This window comes from Mus musculus, chromosome Y (assembly GCF_000001635.26).
Source record: "Mus musculus strain C57BL/6J chromosome Y, GRCm38.p6 C57BL/6J".
NCBI lineage: Eukaryota > Metazoa > Chordata > Mammalia > Rodentia > Muridae > Mus > Mus musculus.
In genome coordinates, this window is record NC_000087.7 from 24924472 (window position 1) to 24938686 (window position 14215).

A 14215-nucleotide genomic window follows, 5' to 3' on the forward strand; every position below is an offset into this window, starting at 1 on the left:
CTTCACACAAGCCAGAACCATTTGAGAATATTGAATTTCAATTGAGAAAATAACCCCACCAAACTTTTGCCTGGAAAAGGCTTTGTTGAATTTTATTAATTAATGATTTCTATAGAAGGATATCCCAGTTGGCAGTATCAGCTCTGGACTGATGGTACTGGATGCTATTAAAAAAAAAAGTAGGATGATCAAAACATGGGGAATATGCCAGTATGCAATTTTTCTACATGTCCTCTACTTCAGGTCTTACCTGCTCCAAATTCCAGTCTAGGGTTTCTGGTGTGACTTTCATGTATGATGAATTACAAACTGAACTATGAACCAAAACATTTTCTCTCCCAGTTGATGTTGTTCATAATGTCTTATCACCTAAATACAATCCCTTACTAAGGCAAGTTAGTATGCCAATGTAGCTCATATGGAATACCAAGTACTGAATGTTCACGGTGGTCCAGATAGAGCATAGAAATAATGAACTTCACTGGTCATGATAATGCATACCTAATATCTATGTACGTGAAAGACAGGAGGATGAGTGTAAGTTCAATGCAATGCTGAGCTACATAGGGAGGTTCTGAGTCCAAACAAAACAAAACAAAAACAAAAACAATATCAAAAACAAAACAAAACAAAAAAAAACACAAAACGGGAGGTTAATGAGATGCTAAACAAATAAAGCACTTGCTAAGCAATTGTGATGGCCTTCATTCCATTCTCAGAACATACATGAATGTAAAGAGGGAACTGCATTCAGCAAAGTGATGCTCTGACTTCCATATGTGCTATAGATCACATATGCTACCACATAATAATAATAGTTGTAGTAGTAGTAGTAGTAATAATAATAATAATAATAATAATAATAATAATAATAATAAATGTGTTTAAAAATGAAAAGAAAATTTATTCAGTCATATTATATTAGGCTTATAAAAAAACTAGCACTGAGGAAGAGAAATTGGAGTAGTATTGAAAGTTTGAGGCAAGCATGAACTGCATTAAGAATGTTAGCACCTTATAACTTTCTGTAGGTATCCTGCCCAAAACAAGATACATGAAAGTTTATTTTACACACAAATTCAGACTATAGTCCATCACTGTTGGGGCATCAGTGCAACAGGAAGTCGCAGAAACTTGACACAAGTCAAGAGTATAGATCAAGGAATTGATGCGTGTATGGTTACTAGAACTTAATTTGCTTTCTTTATTCTCATACACTCCAAAATCCCCATCGTAAATAATGGTGCCACAACAAGGGAAGTTCTTCCCATATAAATTAAAAGTAATCAAGATGCAGGCACACAACCATGCTCACAGACTAAGTAGTATAGACAATCCTTCATTCTGATTTCCCTCCCAGGCAATTCTATATTGTTTTATGTATATAACATTAACCATCACAGCTTCATTCATTGTTAACCGGTCACATAGACACATCACATTATGTTTTAGACATGAACTACCAACCCTTATTTCCAAAGTTCTCTGTGTGTTTAATAATGCAAAATACAGTTCAACTTTAAAAGTCCTCATAGTCTTTAAAATTTTTACCACATCAAAAAATGTATTGTGATATCTTGTAAAAAATTATGTTATTGCTATGCGTAATAGAATAATGTAAAAATTATTATCACAAAATAAAAATAAGTATTAGGAATAGAAAGTGATGATTATACAAAAAGCCAAAATCAAGCAGAGAAAGGAAATCCTCCATTTCTGGGGCTTTCCATGGAGAAATCAGCTTTGGTGTCCCAATTCCTCTACATATGCTATCTTCAGCACACACAGAATTTCTCAGCATTTAAACTGATTCCATTTCTCACCTTCAGATGTCCTTGTCCAGATATTAGATCATGTCCCATCATCCTGGCCTTTCTAATACTCTGGAATCTCTACAGTAGCTTAAACTTTACCTTCATAACTTCATGCAACAGCCTCTTGGGGCTTCTTTGCCAGGATTCAAACTCTGTCACACAGTTCTGGCCTCAGCTCTTCTTAAAGACTGTCTTAGTATTGCATCTTTCATATATTAAATTTAGAAAAATGTAGACATTGCCACCAAATTTCATGACTGGCCCAAGAGGTAACCTAGTTTCACTGGACCATAGCTGTAACATCATATCTCAGTTAATGTATCTGAAACGTTTGACCATGTTTCATCAACACTAGTATCATTGGCGAATGTAAAACATACAGAGTTCCCAAAGCTTTTTAATCATTCCCAATTCTAAGGTATGTTAATTTATTTTTAAACAAATTCAACATATATATTTTTGGTATGAACTTCATTGTACAAAGTTCCATTTCAAGGACTTGTGACTTTGTGATTAAAAATATGAACATAAGATGTTAAAAAAAAACATAAAATGTATGCACAATGAAATGTTTTGTCCACAGACATCCAAATTCTCTCAATATGTCTTACATTTTCTAGCCTCCATTCTCCATTTAATGTTGCCTTAACTCAAGGGGATTAATGATAAACACCTTCTTTCTGAAAATATTTTTTTCCAAATTCAATAAAATAAAATAAAATAAAAGCCAATTCAGTTTAAAAGAATGCATTTCTGTTTGATGGAAAACTCAAGTTGATCGTGCTGTGCTTTAAACTATTTCGAGTATTTGATATGCTCTCTACTTTATAGAGTTTGACTCACATTTAAGGGTACCCTGAGAAGTTCTGGTAAGTAATTTTATAATATTCAGTCAAGTTCCTACAAATCCAAAGTAACCAAAATATCTTTAGAAATCTGCAACCCTTGAAAAAACATATTGTCTTGCAGATTTTATAGTATATAGACCTGTACTGGCTAGTTTTATGTCAACTTCACACAGCTGGGGTTATCACAGAGAAAGGAGCTTCAGTTGAGGAAATGCCTCCATGAGATCCAACTCTAAGACATGTTCTCAATTAATGAACAAGGTGAAAAGGCCGTTTGTGGGTGGGACCATCTGTGGGCTGGTAGTCTTGGGTTCTATAAGAGAGCAGGCTGAGCAAGCCAGGGGAAGCAAGACAGTAAAGAACATCCCTCCATGGCCTCTGCGTCACCTTCTGCTTCCTGACCTGTTTGAGTTCCAGACCTGACCTCCTTAGTGATGTAAGCCAATAAATCTCTCCTTCCTCCCCAAATTGCTTCGTGGTCATGATGTTCTGTCCAGGAATAAAAACCCTGACTAAGACAACACCCTATCCTGTTACATATATTATGCTATTTTTTTCTAAGCCGAGTTTATAGACATAATTATGTCTGACAGAAAATAAAGCTCATTAATTTGAACAAAGAGTTTCAATAACAGAATGTACTCTAGTTTTGGAGGGTTAACATGGTGAGTCAAAAAATGAGATGAACTGCCTTGTTGCTGCTCTAAGAACTTAAGAGGTTTTTTTGCAATGATGATTTGTGGGAATTAAAAAGGTATACATAACTACATGTGTATTTGTGTTTGTGTGAGAGAGAGAGAGATTAGGATAAAGTAATTTGTATTATTATTATTATTATTAACAATTTTTCATACAATATATTTTGAGCATGTGTCCCATCCCTGAATACCTCCCAGATTTTTTCCAACCATCATACCCAATTTAATGTTCTTTCTCTTTCTTTCTCTCTCTTTTTCTTTCTCTCTCTAAATGAAAAAAACAAAAAAGCCTGAATCAACAACAAAAAAATCATGAAATCAAAAAGCCTCAGAAAATCACACACACACACACACAAAACACACACACATATACACAGAGAGAGAGAGAGAGAGAGAGAGAGAGAGAGAGAGAGAGAGAGAGAGAAAGCCAAAACAAACAACATCAAAGAAGTCCACAAAAATAACATGTGTTGGTCAACTCTCTGTAGGTATTAGTCATCTCTGGAATTTGGTTGACATGCACAGCAATATTCCATCAGAAAAAAAAAGAGTTCTTTCATATGCCTGAGGGTCTCAATTTAGAACAGAGTCTATGTACATTTCCCCATCTAAGTGTTGGGATCTCATCTATCTTGAACTTGTACAGGTTTCATTTGTGCTACCACAGTCTTGTGAATTCTTATGTTCAACACCATTTTGTCTGGAAGAGAATGAAGAGGAAACCATATTTTTATGAAACTTAATAAATAAGTTTTCTCCACTTAAGAATAAGAACAAATTTGTTGTTAGAGTTATAACATCTCTCTTTTCAAAGAGACCATCTCATTACAGACATGTGTTCATTCCAACTACGAAATAACTAATATAATAATGTAAACTTTTAGTTATCTTCCAATATTGGTAAATATTTACAATTCAACTGATTTGGTAAATCAATTCAAAACTGACATTACCAATTTGAAAATTAAATAACTGTTTATTAAAATTACTAAGGTATAAAAATAAGTATGATTGCTATCAGAAAATATTGCCTTAATAAAATTAACATAAGTGAAGTAACAATTTTACTTAATATAGATTGTATCTCATATTCATCAATACTATTTTAAGATATTATAGTCTTCATTTTATGCATCTGGGATTAGATGACATGCTGAATTTCAGTGCCTGAAATAATAACTAGAGATGTTAGATGACTGGGAGGAAACTGGATTTGATTTTTATACTTATTGTGTTTTTATAATACTAATATTAAATCAATTGGTTACTACACTAAAGCTTTTTGAATCACTTTTTTTCAAATTTTAAAATCTTATGCTACCTCTTATACTACATAGCAAGGCATTATTCAACAGATTCTTAATTTGTTAAATTGTTCTTTGTGAATGACAATGATGTGTAAGAATATTAAAATCATCAATATACTCACCAAATAACTACAATGTTTTTAATATGTTGAAGGAATTTTTATATTCTGCAGCTGTTAGAAAAATATCTTAATGTTCATTAGACACAGCCCTGGAAGGAATTAGGGTAATTTTTTTCTTTGAGCTTAGAGATGGGTGAGTCCTTCAGTAACATTTAGAATTTCTTTTTACCATGAGCATTCTTGAATCTCGACAGTCCTGACCCATGAAACAATCGAACAGGGTCTGAGAAACCACCTAAGGAGAGAATGGGGAACAAGAAACACAAAGAATGGACAGCAAGACAAAAAAAAACAAAAAACAAAAAAAAACAACAACAACAACAACAAAAAACCTGATCAAACTGAAAAATTTTGTTTTTCCCAGGCAGGTTTTATACCAATAGAAACAGGAAATGGGGAGTGAAAATGATGCGAAATCACTTTGTTTCTGGGGGAAAGCACCTGTTCCCCAAAGCAGGATATTGACTAGGTAAAAAAAAGTTCAGCAGGAGGAACAAAACAGAGTGGGTTGCTAAGTACCTGTCCACAAGATCTATAGCTATTTGTTCTTAACTGGGACTAGTACTTTCCTATACAGGCCTCAACTTTTCCCACAGAAATCTCAACTAAGATAGGACTTTTCCACTAAGGCCAAAACTTTGTTAGTAAGGACTTCTGGCTGACAAGGCAGTTAACTTCACCCACAGTCATTCCCAACACTTGACTATAAATACTGCACCTGGAAATTAAAAATAATATTTGTTTGCATGAGATGCAAGCATGAACATGTCTTGATTGGATTAACAACTTTTGGATTAGAATGGCTAGAAGATAAATACAACAAGACAAATTAAAATTAAGTTAACTATTGGGTAAGTAAACCTAATTAATATGCTTTATTGGCAAAACCAGATACTAATATTGAGAAAACCAGCAAAGTTTCAACATTAAGGTCAAAAGAGCTATGAAACAAAAAACCTTTTTAAAAGTAGGGATGTGAAAATTTTAATTTCTCATTTGTTTAATGTTGCATGAGACTGTAGAAAAAATAGTGACAATGGGATAGAAGTCAACATAAGATTCAAAGTCACACAAAACATTAAAATAGACAGCATTTGCTAAATAAAAGTGTAATTTAAAAACTTAGTGAAATATTTATTAATAAAAAACTATTTGAAAGCATGTGGCAATGAGCAGACTAAAGCCCACACTAAAACGTTAGCTTATCTTTGGAGTTATTAATAGTATGCCAAAATTGGAATGCCTTCTTTTGAGACACGGATGCATTTAATGAAATCATATTCTCTCTAAAATTTTCATAACATCAACACTGCTGACAAGTATGAAGAAAGCAATGACTTGACTAGCTATTGATGCTGCAGTAAGTTTGTATTTTATTTTAATTTATTTACATTCCAAATATCCCACCTCCTGATCCCACTTCCTACAGTTCTTCAACCCATTCATCTTCCCCATTTCCTCTGAGAGGGTGTTCCACAAGACACCCACCCCATCTCACCTCAACATATCCCACACCAGCATCCCTGATGCATCAAGTCTCTCCAGGATTCAGTCTATCCTTTCCCACTGGGCTGGAAAAAGCAATACTCTGCTACATATGTGCCAGGGGCCATGGACTAGCCCAAGTATGCTCTTTGTCTGGTGGCTTAGTCTCTCAGATCTTCCTGGGAGTTTGGGTTAATTGACACTCTTGGTAATCCTATGGGGTTGTCATCTTCTTCAGTTCTTTCAAACTTTTCTCTAACTCTTCTGTATGCGTCCAATGATTAACTATAATTATCTGCATGTGTCTCAGTCAGTTGTTTTTAGAGACACTAGGGGCCCTGTCTATTAACTTGAGGTGGTCTTTCCAGGTTCCATCTCCGCACTGTTGGGCATTTCGGCTAAGATCACCACCCAGTTCCGGGAGCCTCTCACATCCCAGCTCTCTGGGACTTTCTAGAGTTCCTAAGAGCTCCCCACCACCAGATTACACGTCTGGTACATGGATCAGACCGCCTGAAATTGGAATCATGGATGATTTCAACTTACAAAGAATGTGTAGAGAAACAAATGTTTTCTCTGGAAGAGTACTGGCTATCACTCCTAACCACTGAGCAATCTCTCCAATTCAAGAATATTATTTCTTTAAGACAAGATGTCTTTTCTTGAAGTTCTTATATTGGAAATTATAGATAAAATCTTTTGTAACATGATGCTAATTGTCTGAGAATATGTTTCCCATCTGTACCTTAAATACTAGATTAATTTAAAATGTTAACTGTCACTAAACAACATTAATAACTATTTTTCATTTCATTTTTCATGCAGGTTATTGTAGACTAAATAAATAGTCTGATGTTATGCTGGGCATGGTTGTGCACGCCTTTATTCCCAGCACATGGGAGGCAGAGGCAGGTGGATTTCTGAGTTCAAGGCCAGCCTGGTCTACAAAGTGAGTTCCAGGACAGCCAGAGCTATAGAGTGAAACTCTGTCTCACAAAACCATAATAAATAAATAAATAAATAAATAAATAAATAAATAAATAAATAAATAAATAAATAAATAAAATAAAAATTAAAAAAATAAAAAAGAAGTCTGATTTTATTGTGTGAATTGATGCATTTAAAATTAATGCAAAATATAACATATGATTATTCTCACAATGAATATATCCATAAGATACCTTATGTGATAAAATGTTTTAGCAGTGAACTATATTTTAACAGAGAGATCATTGAAAAGCCCTTAACTTGTGTCCTTTATTATCTGAAATAGGGTGTATTATGTGTATGTATGTATATATGTATGTATGCATTGTATGTGTGTGTCTTTCTGTGAGTGTATTTGAACTTTGTGAGGGTGCGAAGAGAAAGCGTTATGAACCAAGCAGTCCAGGAAGGTTAGGTTGGGGTGTCTCCTCTGGAGTTATACACCCCAGGATTTGGCTATATTTGAAGCCAGCAAACTCTAACAATAGTATTGCTAATATCCCCTTCTAAATTTGAATCATATCCCTACACCCATTGCCCAAATTGTTGCTGTATGAACAATATGGATGCTGTAAATTCAAACACTGCCCTTGTCATTCAATAGCAATCTCAGTTAACTACTAAGACATCTCTTTAAATACTCTTTTGTGAACACAGACAAATAATAAAATTCTTCTAGTTTTAGAGCTTTATGATAGCTATGAATTTCAACAAGATATCATAAGGACCTATTAATGATTAGAGGTTTGGCAAAGGTAAGTGCTTGATCATGGACCATTTTCCACTTTGGTTAATGCTTCACATGTTGAATTATACCATATCAGAATATACATGAATATTTGTCTCAAGCATTACACAGAATAAGAAAATAAACAGAATAGGAAAGTGAATCGAAGATAGTTTTGACATTACTAATTAATTTACAAAATTATTTTTAAAATGGAATTTAAAATGAGAGATAGTAATTGTTAGTGAAGTTGTTAAAAAACGAAATTTTTGTGGAGAAAATAATTTTCTACACTAGATCTTTAGGCTAGTCTGTTCCAATAGGGGAAAGTAACTGGTATTGGTAAGACATAATTTTTATTTCCAGTATTCAATAGGCTAATGCAGCAAAATCATACTTTCCAAGGAAATTTGAGCTATGTAGTGAGATCCTATGGCTTAATAAGTGTTCTATTAATACAAGATACCATCACCAGGAAAATATTGTAAACTGAAACCATTTAATCATGACTTGCTTACAGTTTCAGAGATTTAGTTCATTCTTACTGTGGTGGGAGTGCAGTAGCATGTAGACAGACATGTTAATTGAACAGTAGCGAGAGAATCTTCAGGTAGAAAGAAGAGAGAAACTCTGGTCTTGTAATGTACATTTTGAAATATCAAAATAATACCCAGTGTCAATACTTCCAAAAATGTTATACCCATTTCAACAAGGTCATACTTATTCCAACAAGGCCATACCTGCTTACTCTTTCAATTATGTTACTCAGTACTTATTCAAATATATGAACCTTATGGGGGCCATCCTTATTCACACTGTTTCTAAATACTTTCTTTTTAATTGGACACTTTACTTATTTGCATTTCAAATGTTATCTCCATTCCATGTTTTCCATCTACAACCCCTATATCCCATCTCCCCTTTCCCTGATTTTATGAGGGTGATCCTCCAACCTCCAACCCACTTCTACCTCACCGCTCTAGCATTAGGCATAGAGTGTGGAATAACCACGATACAACTCATGAACTACATGAACTTCAGGAGGAAGTAAGACCAAAGAGTGGATGCTTCCATCCTAATTAAACGGGGAACAAAATAATCAAGGGACGTAGATGATGGGAGGGAATTGTGAAGAAGAGAAGAGGGGGGGCAAAAAAGAGGGGAAGAATCAGGAATGGGAGAAGACAGGAGAGTTGTTCAGAGGGTAAGGACATTGAACAGGGGTGTATAGCAACTGGGGGATGAGGAACTGGTGGTAAAAAACAGAAAGTCCCAGATGCTAAGAAAGCAAGAGCTTCCCAGGACTCCAGAAGGATGGCATTAGCTAAAATACTCCCACAAAGGGGACGGGAAAACCTGTGGAGACTAAATATATTATTTAAAGAGAGATAATGAAGTATTCTCTCCCTCTTTCTCTGTTTCTGTCTGTCTGTCTCTGTCTCTGTCTCTGTCTCTCCCTCTCCTTTCCTTCATCTCTCCCTCCATCCCTCCCCCTCGGTTGTGTGGTTTGGTATGGTGGTGGTTGTGGTGGTGGAGATTGTGTGTGTGTGTGTGTGTGTGTGTGTGTGTGTGTGTGTGTGTGTGTGTGTGTGTGTGTGTGTGTGTTTGTTTGCATGTGAACACACACATGCCTGTGAAGAAATGCCATGGTGTGCATGTATAGCTCAGATGACATCAGATGTCACTTTTATTTCTCTACAATATAGGACATAAGAGTCAAACTCAGGCTGTCAGGGTTGGCAGGAAACACTTTACCAGTTGAGCCATCTCTACTGCCCATAACATAAAGGTCTATATCTAGTTTTGTTTAGTCTATGTATAGTTTAGCTGACTATGGATTTACTTTCTTGGTGTATCCTGGCATAAAGACATTCTTCATATTTCTTTATACTTTATACTTTAGCAAGTAGTATAGTAGTGATGTTACTTTCAGAAATGTACTATGGTTATTTAAAGTATTACTATTAAAGAAAAAAGAGATAAATGGTATATGAAAACTTTATCCTGACAATGTTTCTGCATATATAAAAATAATCTAAAACAAAAATTGAAGATTAAATAATTAAGCTTGAGATATACTTTCCTTTTATGAATATTCAGTAGGGACGTATAATTTAGGAGGAATAACAGATGTTTCAAGCCTTTGTTTCATAAGGCTTCTGCTACTCTGAAAATGTTTATGCAAACTAAAACGCCCAAAATAAAAATCAGTAAAGAAAATTGTATTTGAACACTGACATTCTTATTATGAACCACACATATGTAAAAAAATTAAAATAGTAACATAGATATTTATCTTGCTAACATTTAAAATATTGAGTAATGAAGTATTTGTGCATATTTTACTGTCTTGAAAGAGAATCTCAACAATTACCTTAGGCTTTTTTTTTTAACTCAAAGGTCTTCCAATTATGGCTGTAGCTATGAGTATTAACTACCATACCAGCAAGAATTGTTTTAGATATTTACAAGAAAACTATTAGCTGGGATATAGGTATCTGCACCGTAGATTTTGTAAGAAAAAGAAGAATAAAATATTAATAAAATAGAATATGTTAAAAAATTCAGTTTTGTTGCACATTTCCTGAACAGAAAAAAAATATCATGATTTATATACCATATATCCAGGATTATGTGCATAAGCTTATGTGTATTTGTGTGTGTGTGTCCGCACACACATGCACATGCACACACTTGTGCACGTATCTAACTTATTTCTAAACCTATAGCTTACTATAACTCTTCAAAATAAAATATGTTAACTCACAAAATGTCATGTTTACATGATATTAGTTCAATTTTTAGGGTAGAAACCTAGATGTCAGAAAAGTTAGTATTTTTTTATTTTTATATTATGAAGATAGTTGTATACCCCTGTGTATATTTTACTTTTTCCCTTTAACATAGAAATGAATAATGGTTTGAAAATTTGGTACTCTTTTTCAAACTTTTTGTTTGATATTCCTGAGTTTTAAATCATGCACCCAGTCCCACTTATCTCCTCATCACCTTGTATTCCGCTTCCATCATTGCAACCACCCCACCAGAATAAGAATCTCATCCTGGAATTTATAATGTCACAGTGTATATCCCACAGTGTGCACTTTTATCTACACTTCTTTGTTTCCAAGTTGTTCATTTTAATGAGTCTTAAGAGCTCTCTGCCTTCTACTATACTATCAGTACTAATGCATAACTGTAACTCCTCTCAGATATCCTGTTGTTGCCCTTTTTTATGGAGATCCTGTAGTATGGGATCTGTAGGGTGGCCATTTTAATCTACTTCAGCAGTTCACCAATGGGGGTCAATGTTGTGGTGGGGCAATTCAAACCCCAGGATCTGGGCCTGAGAGAGATCTGACTAATCAGACCACCAGCTCTGCCACACTACCACCATCTGGGAGAGATTTCCTGCCCTTCCCAAGCTTCCCTTTCCAAAGTTGCAGCCAAAAAGGGGCAGAAACAACTTTCATGCTACCATACCCTCAGTGCTCTCTCATTTGTGCCCCTGCCATCAAAGCCAGCTTTACTGTGCTTCCCAGACATGGTAGAGGGGTCATACTCTACAGTGCTACAGCAGGTAAGGGATGGAGCCAGGTCTCTAATTCTCACTCCCTCTGAGCATGCTCACCAGTAACCCCCCAAACCAGGGCCAACTCCCTCCCTGCTGCTCAGATGAGGTGCATGGCCTAATCTCCCAAGTGCTGCAAGAGGTGATTGGGCTCATGGCCCCATCAGGGACAGCTCTCTTGCCAAGGGTGGTGAGGGCAGAAGGGATGGAAAGGGTCTCTCCTTTGTCCAAACCACTGCACATCAAACAAGAGTCAGGACCAGGTACCCATGCCCATGCCCACCAGGCAGCTCATCAGAAAGCCCCAAATCTAGGGCCAGCTCTACTCTGCTGCTCAATCAAGGAAGGCTGTCACTAGAGGCAGGTTTTGAGATCATATATGCTCATGTCTGGCCAGTGTGTAGACAGCCTCTTTTTGCTGCCTGTGGATGAAAATTTATAGCTCTTGGCTTCATCTCCGGCTCTAACAAAAATCTTCCTGAAAACTACCATGATTCTTGGCAAGACAATAATGAAATTAACCTCTGAAACTGTAAGGCAGCCCCAGCAACGTTCTTTGCTTTATAGGAATTACTGTGGTCATAGTGTCTCTTCATAACAACAAAACTGAAATTTCGACACCTTCCATCCTTACCCTCCAATTCATTCTCTAAATTTCTTTCCCACATTCACATTTTATTTTATACTCTATGATAATGATTAAAACGTCCAGGTAATAGTAAATAAACAGTAAATTACTAAGATTTCTTTTTGTGAATCTATTCAACATTTTATCATTTTTATCATAAATGTAACACTGTTCTTGTTTCAAATACAAATAAAATCTCAAAGAAAAATGAACTGTAATAAGAGGATATTAGCCAAAGACGTACAGATTTCCTAAGATACAATCCACAGAACTCAACAAACTTAACAACAAGAAGGGTCCAAGTGAGAATGCTTCAATCACACTTGTAAGGGAGAAGAAAGAAATCACACGAGGCAGAGAGAGAGAGAGAGAGAGAGAGAGAGAGAGAGAGAGAGAGAGGGAGAGGGAGAGAGAGAGAGGGAGGGAGAACTAGGTGGGAGATGGGAGGGGGAGGAAAAAAATGAACACATTCAGGTAATGGAAGGCAGGAGAGAGGCCATGAGGGTTAGCAGCTCTCCCAAGTCTGCCTGCCCAGAGCATAGGAGGAACTCTGGCCAGATGTGGGCTATCCTTCCTACCCTTCCTTCCCCTGCCCTCATTAGTTTCCACATATTTGGTGCTAAATTTTCATTTTTTATGAAGTCTATGACAATCCTAGAACTAAGGTATCACAAAACTGGTTCATCCTTGTTTTCTGCAATGATCACTTTTCATACTATTAAAAGAGCTGGAGTCCTATTCATCCCTCCATGTTAAAATTACCTAGGTCCTAAGATTGCTGTTTTTACTGACTGCATGTGCTGCTGTTCCCAGTCCATGTCTCCATTCAGAGATCAAAAACCAGCAGCAGCCTTATGACTTGACTAGGACAATTGAGAATCCTGAAATGGGTTATTGGGCCCAACTGGCTAATAAAGAAAAACCACTTGGGATGTCATGATTTCCATATTTAACGTTTGATCTGTGCAGGCTTGCTGATAACTCATGGCCTGACTCCCAACAGACTTTACAACATTCATACACGAAGTAGACTTAGGGAGAATTTTGTATATGTCTGGGGAAAAGAGAACTGTGGCATATGGGGAACCAGAACAATTCTATTATGCTTTTTGGGATTGTGAAACATCGGGATAGAAGGCATCAATGGAAAATTTTATTGCAGTCACCTGACAGGGGAGGGAATCTGAAGTTCAACTAAAGTTCACCAGCCTAGGAAAGCAGGAAAAGGGCTGGGAAACTGGGAAACCTTGGGGCCTCCGATTTTATATTATTGGGGGGAAAAACCTCAAACTCATTTTCACAATTAGGCTCCTGATAAAACCAATAGTAAACCCCCTGAATGTGACTGTAGGACCAAACCGAATTTTGGCAAACACTAAACCTATACCAAGAGGTCTTGCCCTGAAAAACCTATGCCAAAGTCTATTCTCAAACCAGTGTTTGTTGACCTCCCAGTCCTTCCCCAGCAGGCTCTGCGCCCCCGTAGATCTGCTCTGGTCAAGGATGCTAAAAACCTTTCAGATTTTGACCAGTTCCCAACCAGAGCTAACCATCTTCTGCTGGCTGTGTTATTATGCCAGAAACCCTTTTTATGAAGATGTTAGTTTTATGTCTAAATATAATGAGTCCGAGAGAGACACTGCATGCATATGGTCCCAAGAGAAGAACCTTAACCATACAGACCATATCAGGACAGGGGACCTGCCTGGGAAAAGTTCCCTTGTCACATCAACATATTTGTAACCAAAATACCCTCATGGTGCATTCCAAATGGGTTATTTCCCCCTGAACAGGCATGGTGGGCCTGTTCAACAGGGTTGACTCTGTGTGTGCATGGAGAGGTTCTTAATTCCCCTACTGCAAAGGAGTTCTCTATTCTAGTCCAATTGGTGCCATCCATAACCTATTATTCAGAGGAAATAGTGCTGAAGAACCTAATAGGGCATGTTGGGGGAGACCTCAAAAGACAGAAGAGAGAAACTATTTCCCTAACGTTGGCTATAATTTTGGGAGCAGGGCTACCTAGTG